A 15,000-nucleotide genomic window follows, 5' to 3' on the forward strand; every position below is an offset into this window, starting at 1 on the left:
CCGGAGGGAACATCTACAGGCCCAAGTCTCTTCTAAACAGAGCCAGGCTCTCCTCTTGTCTCATCTCATCTCTATCGTCTCTCTGGTCATGGCTGTCTGATAACCAGATGATTAAGAGGGGAGAGAGAGATGCCACTCGGATCCGGCCCAGACACCAAGACATGCCGACTGACACTCGCAAATCACCCAAACAGGATTGAGGCGGTCCTGCTGTGAAAACTCCAGCGTCAATTCTTCTACTATTTCATCTTTTTGTTTTCTCTCCGTACATGTCTAATGCTATTCAATGACTGATACTCACAAATCACCCAAACAGGATTGGGAGACAACGCTGCTGCTGTGAAAACCTTGTATCTTTTCTCTGTATGTAAACTTGTTGTCCAATGCTTGTTGGCCTGTTCACCTGCTACCATCTAGAAGGCAGAGGAGACACTACAGGTGCAGTGAAGCTGGGACCGAGAGACTGACAAACAGCTTCCATCAGACTGTTGAACAGTCACCACGAGCCAGCCTCCGCCCAGTACCCTGCCCTGAACTATAGTCACTGTTACTAGCCTCCGCCATGTACCCTGCCCTGAACTATAGTCACTGTTACTAGCCTCCCCCAGTACCCTGCCCTGAACTATAGTCACTGTTACTAGCCTCCGCCCAGTACCCTGCCCTGAACTATAGTCACTGTTACTAGCCTCCCCCCAGTACCCTGCCCTGAACTATAGTCACTGTTACTAGTCTCCGCCCAGTACCCTGCCCTGAACTATAGTCACTGTTACTAGCCTCCGCCCAGTACCCTGCCCTGAACTATAGTCACTGTTACTAGCCTCCGCCCAGTACCCTGCCCTGAACTATAGTCACTGTTACTAGCCTCCGCCCAGTACCCTGCCCTGAACTATAGTCACTGTTACTAGCCTCCGCCCAGTACAATGAACTATAGTCAATGTTACTAGCCTCCCCCAGTACCCTGCCCTGAACTATAGTCACTGTTACTAGCCTCCGCCCAGTACCCTGCCCTGAACTATAGTCACTGTTACTAGCCTCCGCCCAGTACCCTGCCCTGAACTATAGTCACTGTTACTAGCCTCCGCCCAGTACCCTGCCCTGAACTATAGTCACTGTTACTAGCCTCCGCCCAGTACAATGAACTATAGTCAATGTTACTAGCCTCCCCCAGTACCCTGCCCTGAACAATAGTCACTGTTACTAGCCTCCCCCCAGTACCCTGCCCTGAACTATAGTCACTGTTACTAGTCTCCCCCAGTACCCTGAACTATAGTCACTGTTACTAGCCTCTGCCCAGTACCCTGCCCTGAACAATAGTCACTGTTACTAGCCTCCCCCCAGTACCCTGCCCTGAACTATAGTCACTGTTACTAGTCTCCCCAGTACCCTGAACTATAGTCACTGTTACTAGCCTCTGCCCAGTACCCTGCCCTGAACTATAGTCACTGTTACTAGCCTCCCCCAGTACCCTGCCCTGAACTATAGTAACTGTTACTAAGCTCCCCCAGTACCCTGCCCTGAACTATAGTCACTGTCACTAGTCTCCCCCAGTACCCTGCCCTGAACTATAGTCACTGTTACTAGCCTCCGCCCAGTACCCTGAACTATAGTCACTGTTACTAGCCTCCCAGTACCCTGCCCTGAACTATAGTCACTGTTACTAGCCTCCGCCCAGTACAATGAACTATAGTCACTGTTACTAGCCTCCCCAGTACCCTGCCCTGAACTATAGTCACGGTTACTAGTCTCCCCAGTACCCTGCCCTGAACTATAGTCACTGTTACTAGTCTCCCCAGTACCCTGAACTATAGTCACTGTTACTAGCCTCCGCCCAGTACCCTGCCCTGAACTATAGTCACTGTTACTAGCCTCCGCCCAGTACCCTGCCCTGAACTATAGTCACTGTTACTAGCCTCCCCCAGTACCCTGCCCTGAACTATAGTCACTGTTACTAGCCTCCCCAGTACCCTGCCCTGAACTATAGTCACTGTTACTAGCCTCCGCTGTGTACCCTGCCCTGAACTATAGTCACTGTTACTAGCCTCCCCAGTACCCTGCCCTGAACTATAGTCTCTGTTACTAGCCTCCGCCGTGTACCCTGCCCTGAACTATAGTCACTGTTACTAGCCTCCCCCCAGTACCCTGCCCTGAACTATAGTCACTGTTACTAGCCTCCGCCCAGTACCCTGAACTATAGTCACTGTTACTAGCCTCCGCCCAGTACCCTGCCCTGAACTATAGTCACTGTTACTAGCCTCCGCCCAGTACCCTGCCCTGAACTATAGTCACTGTTACTAGCCTCCGCCCAGTACCCTGCCCTGAACTATAGTCACTGTTACTAGCCTCCGCCCAGTACCCTGCCCTGAACTATAGTCACTGTTACTAGCCTCCGCCCAGTACCCTGCCCTGAACTATAGTCACTGTTACTAGCCTCCGCCCAGTACCCTGCCCTGAACTATAGTCACTGTTACTAGCCTCCGCCCAGTACCCTGCCCTGAACTATAGTCACTGTTACTAGCCTCCGCCCAGTACCCTGCCCTGAACTATAGTCACTGTTACTAGCCTCCGCCCAGTACAATTAACTATAGTCAATGTTACTAGCCTCCCCCAGTACCCTGCCCTGAACAATAGTCACTGTTACTAGCCTCCCCCCAGTACCCTGCCCTGAACTATAGTCACTGTTACTAGTCTCCCCCAGTACCCTGAACTATAGTCACTGTTACTAGCCTCTGCCCAGTACCCTGCCCTGAACAATAGTCACTGTTACTAGCCTCCCCCCAGTACCCTGCCCTGAACTATAGTCACTGTTACTAGTCTCCCCCAGTACCCTGAACTATAGTCACTGTTACTAGCCTCTGCCCAGTACCCTGCCCTGAACTATAGTCACTGTTACTAGCCTCCCCCAGTACCCTGCCCTGAACTATAGTAACTGTTACTAAGCTCCCCCAGTACCCTGCCCTGAACTATAGTCACTGTCACTAGTCTCCCCCCAGTACCCTGCCCTGAACTATAGTCACTGTTACTAGCCTCCGCCCAGTACCCTGAACTATAGTCACTGTTACTAGCCTCCCCAGTACCCTGCCCTGAACTATAGTCACTGTTACTAGCCTCCGCCCAGTACAATGAACTATAGTCACTGTTACTAGCCTCCCCCAGTACCCTGCCCTGAACTATAGTCACGGTTACTAGTCTCCCCCCAGTACCCTGCCCTGAACTATAGTCACTGTTACTAGTCTCCCCCAGTACCCTGAACTATAGTCACTGTTACTAGCCTCCGCCCAGTACCCTGCCCTGAACTATAGTCACTGTTACTAGCCTCCGCCCAGTACCCTGCCCTGAACTATAGTCACTGTTACTAGCCTCCCCCCAGTACCCTGCCCTGAACTATAGTCACTGTTACTAGCCTCCCCCAGTACCCTGCCCTGAACTATAGTCACTGTTACTAGCCTCCGCTGTGTACCCTGCCCTGAACTATAGTCACTGTTACTAGCCTCCCCCAGTACCCTGCCCTGAACTATAGTCTCTGTTACTAGCCTCCGCCGTGTACCCTGCCCTGAACTATAGTCACTGTTACTAGCCTCCCCCCAGTACCCTGCCCTGAACTATAGTCACTGTTACTAGCCTCCGCCCAGTACCCTGAACTATAGTCACTGTTACTAGCCTCCGCCCAGTACCCTGCCCTGAACTATAGTCACTGTTACTAGCCTCCGCCCAGTACCCTGCCCTGAACTATAGTCACTGTTACTAGCCTCCGCCCAGTACCCTGCCCTGAACTATAGTCACTGTTACTAGCCTCCGCCCAGTACCCTGCCCTGAACTATAGTCACTGTTACTAGCCTCCGCCCAGTACCCTGCCCTGAACTATAGTCACTGTTACTAGCCTCCCCCCAGTACCCTGCCCTGAACCTTAGTCACTGTTACTAGCCTCCGCTCAGTACCCTGCCCTGAACAATAGTCACTGTTACTAGCCTCCACCCAGTACCCTGCCCTGAACAATAGTCACTGTTACGAGCCTCCCCCAGTACCCTGCCCTGAACTATAGTCACTGTTACTAGCCTCCGCCCAGTACCCTGAACTATAGTCACTGTTACTAGCCTCCGCCCAGTACCCTGCCCTGAACTATAGTCACTGTTACTAGCCTCCCCCAGTACCCTGCCCTGAACTATAGTCACTGTTACTAGCCTCCGCCCAGTACCCTGCCCTGAACTATAGTCACTGTTACTAGCCTCCGCCCAGTACAATGAACTATAGTCACTGTTACTAGCCTCCGCCCAGTACAATGAACTATAGTCACTGTTACTAGCCTCCACCCAGTACAATGAACTATAGTCAATGTTACCAGCCTCCACCCAGTACCCTGAACTATAGTCACTGTTACTAGCCTCCCCCCAGTACCCTGCCCTGAACTATAGTCACTGTTACTAGTCTCCCGCAGTACCCTGAACTATAGTCACTGTCACTAGCCTCCCCCCAGTACCCTGCCCTGAACTATAGTCACTGTTACTAGCCTCCGCCCAGTACCCTGCCCTGAACTATAGTCACTGTTACTAGCCTCCGCCCAGTACAATGAACTATAGTCACTGTTACTAGCCTCCGCCCAATACAATGAACTATAGTCACTGTTACTAGTCTCCGCCCAGTACCCTGAACTATAGTCACTCTTACTAGCCGGCCTCCACCCAGTACCCTGCCCTGAACTATAGTCACTGTTACTAGTCTCCCCCAGTACAATGAACTATAGTCACTGTTAATAGTCTCCGCCCAGTACCCTGAACTATAGTCACTCTTACTAGCCGGCCTCCACCCAGTACCCTGCCCTGAACTATAGTCACTGTTACTAGTCTCCCCCAGTACAATGAACTATAGTCACTGTTACTAGCCTCCGCCCAGTACCCTGCCCTGAACTATAGTCACTGTTACTAGCCTCCCCCAGTACCCTGCCCTGAACCTTAGTCACTGTTACTAGCCTCCGCCCAGTACCCTGCCCTGAACTATAGTCACTGTTACTAGCCTCCGTCCAGTACCCTGAACTATAGTCACTGTTACTAGCCTCCGCCCAGTACCCTGCCCTGAACTATAGTCACTGTTACTAGCCTCCGCCCAGTACCCTGCCCTGAAATATAGTCACTGTTACTAGCCTCCCCCCAGTACCCTGCCCTGAACCTTAGTCAATGTTACTAGCCTCCCCCCAGTACCCTGCCCTGAACTATAGTCACTGTTACTAGCCTCCCCCAGTACCCTGCCCTGAACCTTAGTCACTGTTACTAGCCTCCGCCCAGTACCCTGCCCTGAACTATAGTCACTGTTACTAGCCTCCCCTCAGTACCCTGACCTGAAACTTAGTCACTGTTACTAGCCTCCCCCCAGTACCCTGCCCTGAAACTTAGTCACTGTTACTAGCCTCCCCCCAGTACCCTGCCCTGAAACTTAGTCACTGTTACTAGCCTCCCCCCAGTACCCTGCCCGGAACTATAGTCACTGTTACTAGCCTCCCCCAGTACCCTGCCCTGAACCTTAGTCACTGTTACTAGCCTCCGCCAAGTACCCTGCCCTGAACTATAGTCACTGTTACTAGCCTCCGCCCAGTACCCTGCCCTCAACTATAGTCACTGTTACTAGCCTCCGCCCAGTACCCTGCCCTGAACTATAGTCACTGTTACTAGCCTCCGCCAAGTACCCTGCCCTGAACTATAGTCACTGTTACTAGCATCCCCTCAGTACCCTGCCCTGAACCTTAGTCACTGTTACTAGCCTCCGCCAAGTACCCTGCCCTGAACTATAGTCACTGTTACTAGCCTCCGCCAAGTACCCTGCCCTGAACTATAGTCACTGTTACTAGCCTCCCCTCAGTACCCTGCCCTGAACCTTAGTCACTGTTACTAGCCTCCGTCCAGTACCCTGAACTACAGTCACTGTTACTAGCCTCCGCCAAGTACCCTGCCCTGAACTATAGTCACTGTTACTAGCCTCCGCCCAGTACCCTGCCCTGAACTATAGTCACTGTTACTAGCCTCCCCTCAGTACCCTGCCCTGAACCTTAGTCACTGTTACTAGCCTCCGTCCAGTACCCTGAACTATAGTCACTGTTACTAGCCTCCACCAAGTACCCTGCCCTGAACTATAGTCACTGTTACTAGCCTCCGCCCAGTACCCTGCCCTGAACCTTAGTCACTGTTACTAGCCTAACACCCAGTACCCTACCCTGAACCTTAGTCACTGTACTAGCCTAACACCCAGTACTCTACCCTGAACTATAGTCACTGTTACTAGCCTCCAGTACTCTACCCTGAACCTTAGTCACTGTTACTAGCCGGCTACCACCCAGTACTCTACCCTGAACCTTAGTCACTGTTACTAGCCGGCTAACACCCAGTACTCTACCCTGAACCTTAGTCACTGTTACTAGCCGGCTAACACCCAGTACTCTACCCTGAACCTTAGTCACTGTTACTAGCCCGCTAACACCCAGTACTCTACCCTGAACCTTAGTCACTGTTACTAGCCGGCTACCACCCAGTACTCTACCCTGAACCTTAGTCACTGTTACTAGCCGGCTAACACCCAGTACTATACCCTGAACCTTAGTCACTGTTACTAGCCGGCTAACACCCAGTACTCTACCCTGAACCTTAGTCACTGTTACTAGCCGGCTAACACCCAGTACTCTACCCTGAACCTTAGTCACTGTTACTAGCCGGCTACCACCCAGTACTCTACCCTGAACCTTAGTCACTGTTACTAGCCTCCACCCAGTACTCTATCCTGAACCTTAGTCACTGTTACTAGCCGGCTAACACCCAGTACTCTACCCTGAACCTTAGTCACTGTCTATACACACTATCCTATATAATGACATTACTTGTTCTGATATTTCTATATTTCTGAATCTCTTTTTATTTTGGGGCATTTGTGTGTATTGTTTTGTATTGTTAGGTAGGAACATGAACACGGGGACATAAGCATTACACTGCTCCTGTGATAACATCTGCTAAATGCGTGTGCGCGACCAATGTAATTTGATTTGATTGGTCTGCGGTGATGAACACTGCTTCATAGGACAGAGACATCATATTCTCCATCTGTACACTTGTTGTCTGTTGCTTGGTATGCAGTCATGAACATTGTCTCTTTCACAGGGCTATATAAAACCATTTATCTGGAGAGAGATGTGATTACTGAGATTTAGCCTGCTCCCTAGATGAGCTGTTTATTGTGCTATCATACCCCAGGGGCTGACTCTCCTCTCTCTCTCTCTCTCTCTCTCTCTCTCTCTCTCTCTCTCTCTCTCCCCATCTCTCTCTCTCTCTCTCTCCCATCTCTCTCTCTCTCCCCATCTCTCTCTTCTCTCTCTCTCTCCCTCTCTCTCTCTCTCCCTCTCTCTCTCCCCCATCTCTCTCTCTCTTTCTCTCCCCCCTCCCCCTACAACTCTCTTCCTCTCATCCCTGCACCTCGTTCTCATTTTGAAGGAAAAGTCCCTCTCTCATTTATATGCAAAGTTTATTTTATTTTGTATTAAACCCAAACTGTTCACATCTAGCACCCAGCACATTAATTACATCTAAACGCTGTGAGATATTACAATGCAGGTGTGATGTCATAGTTTAGTATGTAATAAAGGTGTGGTTGAGGTGTTACTGTGGAATATCACACTACAGGTGAGGTGTTACTGTGGAATATTATAACACAGGTGAGGTGTTACTGTGGAATATTATAACACAGGTGAGGTGTTACTGTGGAATATTATAACACAGGTGAGGTGTTACTGTGGAATATTATAACACAGGTGAGGTGTTCCTGTGGAATATCACACTACAGGTGAGGTGTTACTGTGGAATATTATAACACAGGTGAGGTGTTACTGTGGAATATTATAACACAGGTGAGGTGTTACTGTGGAATATTATAACACAGGTGAGGTGTTACTGTGGAATATTATAACACAGGTGAGGTGTTACTGTGGAATATCACACTACAGGTGAGGTGTTACTGTGGAATATTATAACACAGGTGAGGTGTTACTGTGGAATATTATAACACAGGTGAGGTGTTACTGTGGAATATCACACTACAGGTGAGGTGTTACTGTGGAATATCACAATACAGGTGAGGTGTTACTGTGGAATATTATAACACAGGTGAGGTGTTACTGTGGAATATTATAACACAGGTGAGGTGTTACTGTGGAATATTATAACACAGGTGAGGTGTTACTGTGGAATATTATAACACAGGTGAGGTGTTACTGTGGAATATTATAATACAGGTGAGGTGTTACTGTGGAATATTATAACACAGGTGAGGTGTTACTGTGGAATATTATAACACAGGTGAGGTGTTACTGTGGAATATTATAACACAGGTGAGGTGTTACTGTGGAATATTATAACACAGGTGAGGTGTTACTGTGGAATATTATAACACAGGTGAGGTGTTACTGTGGAATATCATATTTGAGAAGTCGGGACTCATCATCCCATTATCCAGTTCACTGTATCAACACAGAGGAAAGATCATTTGGAATTTAGGAAGAAAAGAAGCCTGGTTGTTTACCGAGTTTTTACGTGTGTATGTGTGTACGTGTGTGTGTGTATGTGTGTACGTGTGTGTGTGTGTGTGTGTGTGTGTGTGTGTGTACGTGTGTGTGTGTACGTGTGTGTGTGTATGTGTGTATGTGTGTATGTGTGTACGTGTGTGTGTGTGTGTGTGTATGTGTATGTGTGTATACGTGTGTATGTGTGTATGTGTGTATATGTGTACGCGTGTACGTGTGTATGTGTGTATATGTGTACGCGTGTACGTGTGTGTGTGTGTACGTGTGTGTGTGTGTATGTGTGTATGTGTGTACGCGTGTATGTGTGTACGCGTGTACGTGTGTGTGTGTGTATGTGTGTATGTGTGTACGCGTGTACGCGTGTATATGTGTGTATGTGTGTATATGTGTGTATATGTGTGTATATGTGTGTATATGTGTGTATGTGTATGTGTATATGTGTGTATATGTGTATGTGTGTATGTGTGTATGTGTATATGTGTGTATGTGTGCATGGCTGAGGGCTTGTACGTAGCGGTGTGCCTGTGTACATGGCATACCAATAGCTTACCTTCTTGTATGCGATCCAGTCGAACACTCTGTCTATGTCCGTGGCGTCGTACACCTCCTGAGAGATAGGATGGGAGCTGGCCAGACCGTCCAGCAGCATCACCTCATGGAGAACATCAGTCAGGAAACGCTGCTTCTCCTGAGGGTCACAGGGTCAGAGGTCAAAGGTCAGAGAGTTCAGAGAGGTTGTGTACACGAGATAGGTGTCAGTCGCTACTGTAGAAAAACAACAATGAACACAGCAGGGAGGCACTTGGAAAGAGGTCTTCTGGTCTCAACAGGACTACATAGTTAAATAAAGAGGTCTTCTGGTCTCAACAGGACTATAAAGAGGCTCCTGGCCTCAACAGGACTCTTGGTTAAATAAAGAGGTCTTCTGGTCTCAACAGGACTACTTGGTTAAATAAAGAGGTCTTCTGGCCTCAACAGGACTACTTGGTTAAATAAAGAGGTATTCTGGTCTCAACAGGACTACTTGGTTAAATAAAGAGGTCTTCTGGTCTCAACAGGACTACTTGGTTAAATAAAGAGGTCTTCTGGTCTCAACAGGACTACTTGGTTAAATAAAGAGGTCTTCTGGTCTCAACAGGACTACTTGGTTAAATAAAGAGGTCTTCTGGTCTCAACAGGACTACTTGGTTAAATAAAGAGGTCTTCTGGCCTCAACAGGACTACATAGTTAAATAAAGAGGTCTTCTGGTCTCAACAGGACTACTTGGTTAAATAAAGAGGTCTTCTGGTCTCAACAGGACTACTTGGTTAAATAAAGAGGTCTTCTGGCCTCAACAGGACTACTTGGTTAAATAAAGAGGTATTCTGGTCTCAACAGGACTACTTGGTTAAATAAAGAGGTCTTCTGGTCTCAACAGGACTACTTGGTTAAATAAAGAGGTCTTCTGGTCTCAACAGGACTACTTGGTTAAATAAAGAGGTCTTCTGGTCTCAACAGGACTACTTGGTTAAATAAAGAGGTCTTCTGGTCTCAACAGGACTACTTGGTTAAATAAAGAGGTCTTCTGGCCTCAACAGGACTACTTGGTTAAATAAAGAGGTCTTCTGGTCTCAACAGGACTACTTGGTTAAATAAAGAGGTCTTCTGGCCTCAACAGGACTACTTGGTTAAATAAAGAGGTATTCTGGTCTCAACAGGACTACTTGGTTAAATAAAGAGGTCTTCTGGTCTCAACAGGACTACTTGGTTAAATAAAGAGGTCTTCTGGTCTCAACAGGACTACTTGGTTAAATAAAGAGGTCTTCTGGTCTCAACAGGACTACTTGGTTAAATAAAGAGGTCTTCTGGCCTCAACAGGACTACTTGGTTAAATAAAGAGGTCTTCTGGTCTCAACAGGACTACTTGGTTAAATAAAGAGGTCTTCTGGCCTCAACAGGACTACTTGGTTAAATAAAGAGGTCTTCTGGCCTCAACAGGACTACTTGGTTAAATAAAGAGGTCTTCTGGTCTCAACAGGACTACTTGGTTAATGAATAAAGAGGTATTCTGGTCTCAACGGGACTACTTGGTTAATAAATAAAGAGGTCTCTGACCTCAACAGGACTACTTGGTTAATAAATAAAGAGGTCTCTGACATCAACAGGACTACTTGGTTAATAAATAAAGAGGTATTCTGGTCTCAACAGGACTACTTGGTTAATAAATAAAGAGGTATTCTGGTCTCAACAGGACTACTTGGTTAATAAATAAAGAGGTATTCTGGTCTCAACAGGACTACTTGGTTAATGAATAAAGAGGCCTCTAACCTCAACAGGACTACTTGGTTAAATAAAGGTTAAATAGAGACAGCGTTATAAAGCTGAGGTAAATGTACTGTAAGTACCGAGGTAATGTTTGGGTAAACGTAGCGGTTTCCAGGAAACAGTATTTTACTGTGAGTCTTTTAATGATTGAACTCCTCCTACTGGGGACGATGGGGGATAATACCTTTCAAAGGAGTCTGAGGAAGGTTTGATTCCAATATAATCCATTAATCCAAGATAATTATTATTCTAATGTGATGAGAGCTCATCAAAATGTACTAACACCCCAAAACATTTACGAGAAAGAAACGTCTTTGTAAATCGAATAATCCCACACTCAAGAAATCCACACTTCACACCTCTCCCCCTCACCTAACCCTCTCAGATAGGGTGAGGCACGACTGCACCAGGAGGTGGCAGGACGGAAAAGGAGAGAACAGCCTTCTGGGTAGTTAATAGCTCATTTGTTATGAAAATTGATTTCTCTCCCGAAAAAGCAAGATGCTAATGTCAGCCTTCTGGGATGTTACGGGAGACTGGGAAAGAGAGAGAGAGAGAGGGAGAGAGAACAAAAGAGAGAGAGAGAGAGAGAGAGACAGACAGACAGAGAGAGAGAGACAGAGAGAGAGAGAGAGAGAGAGAGAGAGAGAGAGAGAGAGAGAGAGAGAGAGAGAGAGAGAGAGAGAGAGAACAAAGGAGAGAGACAGAGGGAGAGAGAGAGCTAGAGAGAGAGAGAGAGAGAGAGAGAGAGAGAGAGAAGTGTGGTAGACAGAGAGAGAGAGGGGGAGAGAACAAAGAGAGAGAGAGAGAGGGAGAGAGAGAGAGAGAGAGAGAGAGAGAGAGAGAGAGAGAGAGAGAGTGAGAGAGAACAAAAGAGAGGGAGAGAGAGAGGAGTGTGGTAGACAGAGAGAGAGAGTGAGAGAGAACAAAAGAGAGGGAGAGAGAGAGGAGTGTGGTAGACAGAGAGAGAGAGAGTGAGAGAGAACAAAAGAGAGGGAGAGAGAGAGGAGTGTGGTAGACAGAGAGAGAGAGAGGGAGAGAGAACAAAAGAGAGAGAGAGAGAGAGAGAGAGAGAGAGAGAGAGAACAAAAGAGACAGAGAGAGGGAGACATGAGTTGTGAATAATGATGCTTGATTTTAAGCTCTCTGTCCCGTCCGTGTTATGGAGGGAGAGGTGGAGATTTAGCGGACTTTGTCACGTCTCAGCCTGAGCGGTTACAAAATCTTCCTCGTAGAGGATTATCAAACATCTAAAATGCCAGTTATCCACTTTGTATAGTTTAATAAAACATCTGCCGGACGGGTTAGTACTTTCTTCTCTTTTGAAAAACAGCGACTCCATTGCCAGAGAATACATTTCTGCATGATGAATCCCAGAGGAAAGCACAGTAGTTCTCTCTCCATTCCTTCTGTATTCCTCTTAATGGAGTCCTTATTGTATAACATTATATTCCTCTTAATGGAGTCCTCATTTATAACATTATATTTCTCTTAATGGAGTCCTTATTGTAGAACATTATATTCCTCTAAATGGAGTCCTTATTTATAACATTATATTCCTCTTAATGGAGTCCTCATTTATAACATTATATTTCTCTTAATGGAGTCCTCATTTATAACATTATATTCCACTTAATGGAGTCCTTATTTATAACATTATATTCCTCTAAATGGAGTCCATATTTATAACATTATATTCCTCTTAATGGAGTCCTTATTGTAGAACATTATATTCCTCTAAATGGAGTCCTTATTTATAACATTATATTCCTCTTAATGGAGTCCTCATTTATAACATTATATTTCTCTTAATGGAGTCCTCATTTATAACATTATATTCCTCTAAATGGAGTCCTTATTTATAACATTATATTCCTCTTAATGGAGTCCTCATTTATAACATTATATTTCTCTTAATGGAGTCCTCATTTATAACATTATATTCCTCTAAATGGAGTCCTTATTTATAACATTATATTCCTGTTAATGGAGTCCTTATTGTAGAACATTATATTCCTCTAAATGGAGTCCTTATTTATAAAATTATATTCCTCTTAATGGAGTCCTCATTTATAACATTATATTCCACTTAATGGAGTCCTTATTTATAACATTATATTCCTCTTAATGGAGTCTGTTTCGTCCGTCGTTAAATGAAGACCAAGGTGCAGCGTGGGAGGCGTACATTTTCTTTATTAATGTTCCACCAAAAAAAAACAATAAACAACACAACGAACGTAAAGCTTCGTAGTGCAACACATGCAGCAAACAAAGACAAGATCCCACAACTGAAGGTGGGAAAAAGGGCTGCCTAAGTATGATCCCCAATCAGAGACAACGATAGACAGCTGCCTCTGATTGGGAACCATACTCTGCCAACAAAATAAATATAAACATAGATTTCCCACCCTAGTCACACCCTGACCTACCAAATAGAGAATTTAAAGGATCTCTAAGGTCAGGGCGTGACAATGGAGTCCTTGTTGTATAACATTAGATTCCACTAAATTGAGTTCTTATAAGGCATCCCAGATTGTGTGTTGATTCTCATTAAAAAAAAGTAATTAAACATTGTTAATGTAATACTGAATTATGGTAATTTTGCTCAACTGGATTATTCTCTACGGAAGTAAATGTTGGCCGGAAAATCATTGCTGCACGCCATCTATCCATCTCCCCATCTCTCCATCCCTCCATCTCTCCATCTCTCCATCTCTCCATCTCCCCATCTCTCCATCTCTCCATCTCCCCATCTCTCCATCCCTCCATCTCTCCATCTCTCCATCTCCCCATCTCCCAATCTCTCCATCTCCCCATCTCTCCATCTCTCCATCTCCCAATCTCTCCATCTCTCCATCCCTCCATCTCCCAATCTCTCCATCTCCCCATCTCTCCATCTCTCCATCTCCCCATCTCTCCATCTCCCCATCTCTCCATCTCTCCATCTCTCCATCCCTCCATCTCTCCATCTCCCAATCTCTCCATCTCCCCATCTCTCCATCTCTCCATCTCCCCATCTCTCCATCTCCCCATCTCCCCATCTCCCCATCTCTCCATCTCTCCATCTCCCCATCTCTCCATCTCTCCATCCCTCCATCTCTCCATCTCCCAATCTCCCAATCTCTCCATCTCTCCATCTCTCCATCTCCCAATCTCCCAATCTCTCCATCTCCCCATCTCTCCATCCCTCCATCTCTCCAATCTCTCCATCTCCCCATCTCTCCATCCCTCCATCTCTCCATCTCCCAATCTCTCCATCTCTCCCTCTCTCCATCTCTCCATCCCTCCATCTCTCCATCTCCCAATCTCTCCATCTCTCCATCCCTCCATCTCTCCATCTCCCAATCTCTCCATCTCTCCCTCTCTCCATCTCTCCATCCCTCCATCTCTCCATCTCCCAATCTCTCCATCTCCCCATCTCTCCATCTCTCCATCCCTCCATCTCTCCATCTCCCAATCTCTCCATCTCTCCATCTCCCCATCTCTCCATCTCCCCATCTCTCCATCTCCCCATCTCCCCATCTCTCCATCTCCCAATCTCCTCATCTCTCCATCTCTCCATCTCTCCATCTCCCCATCTCTCCATCTCTCCAACTCTCCATCTCCTCATCTCCCCATCTCTCCATCTCTCCATCTCCCCATCTCCCCATCCCTCCATCTCTCCATCTCTCCATCTCTCCATCCCTCCATCTCCCCATCTCCCCATCTCTCCATCTCTCCATCTCCCCATCTCTCCATCTCTCCAACTCTCCATCTCTCAATCTCTCCATCTCTCCATCTCCCCATCTCTCCATCTCTCCATCTCTCCATCTCTCCACCCCTCCATCTCCCCATCTCTCCATCTCCCCATCTCCCCATCTCTCCATCTCTCCATCTCCCCATCCCTCCATCTCTCCATCTCCCCATCTCTCCATCTCTCCATCTCTCCATCTCCCAATCTCCCAATCTCTCCATCTCCCCATCCCTCCATCTCTCCACCCCTCCATCTCCCCATCTCTCCATCTCCCCATCTCCCCATCTCTCCATCTCCCCATCTCCCCATCCCTCCATCTCTCCATCTCTCCATCTCTCCATCTCCCAATCTCCCAATCTCTCCATCTCCCCATCCCTCCATCTCTCCATCTCTCCACCCCTCCATCTCCCCATC

At 47.0% G+C, this 15,000-nt stretch overlaps 1 pseudogene; it reads right to left on the bottom strand.

Annotated features, from left to right (window-relative positions):
* LOC127928255 (thyrotropin-releasing hormone-degrading ectoenzyme-like) overlaps positions 1-11,081 on the bottom strand; it is a 196,328-nt pseudogene extending 185,247 nt beyond the window's left edge.
* Positions 11,082-15,000: the final 3,919 nt, after the last annotated feature.

Source organism: Oncorhynchus keta, unplaced genomic scaffold, assembly GCF_023373465.1.
Source record: "Oncorhynchus keta strain PuntledgeMale-10-30-2019 unplaced genomic scaffold, Oket_V2 Un_scaffold_2522_pilon_pilon, whole genome shotgun sequence".
NCBI lineage: Eukaryota > Metazoa > Chordata > Actinopteri > Salmoniformes > Salmonidae > Oncorhynchus > Oncorhynchus keta.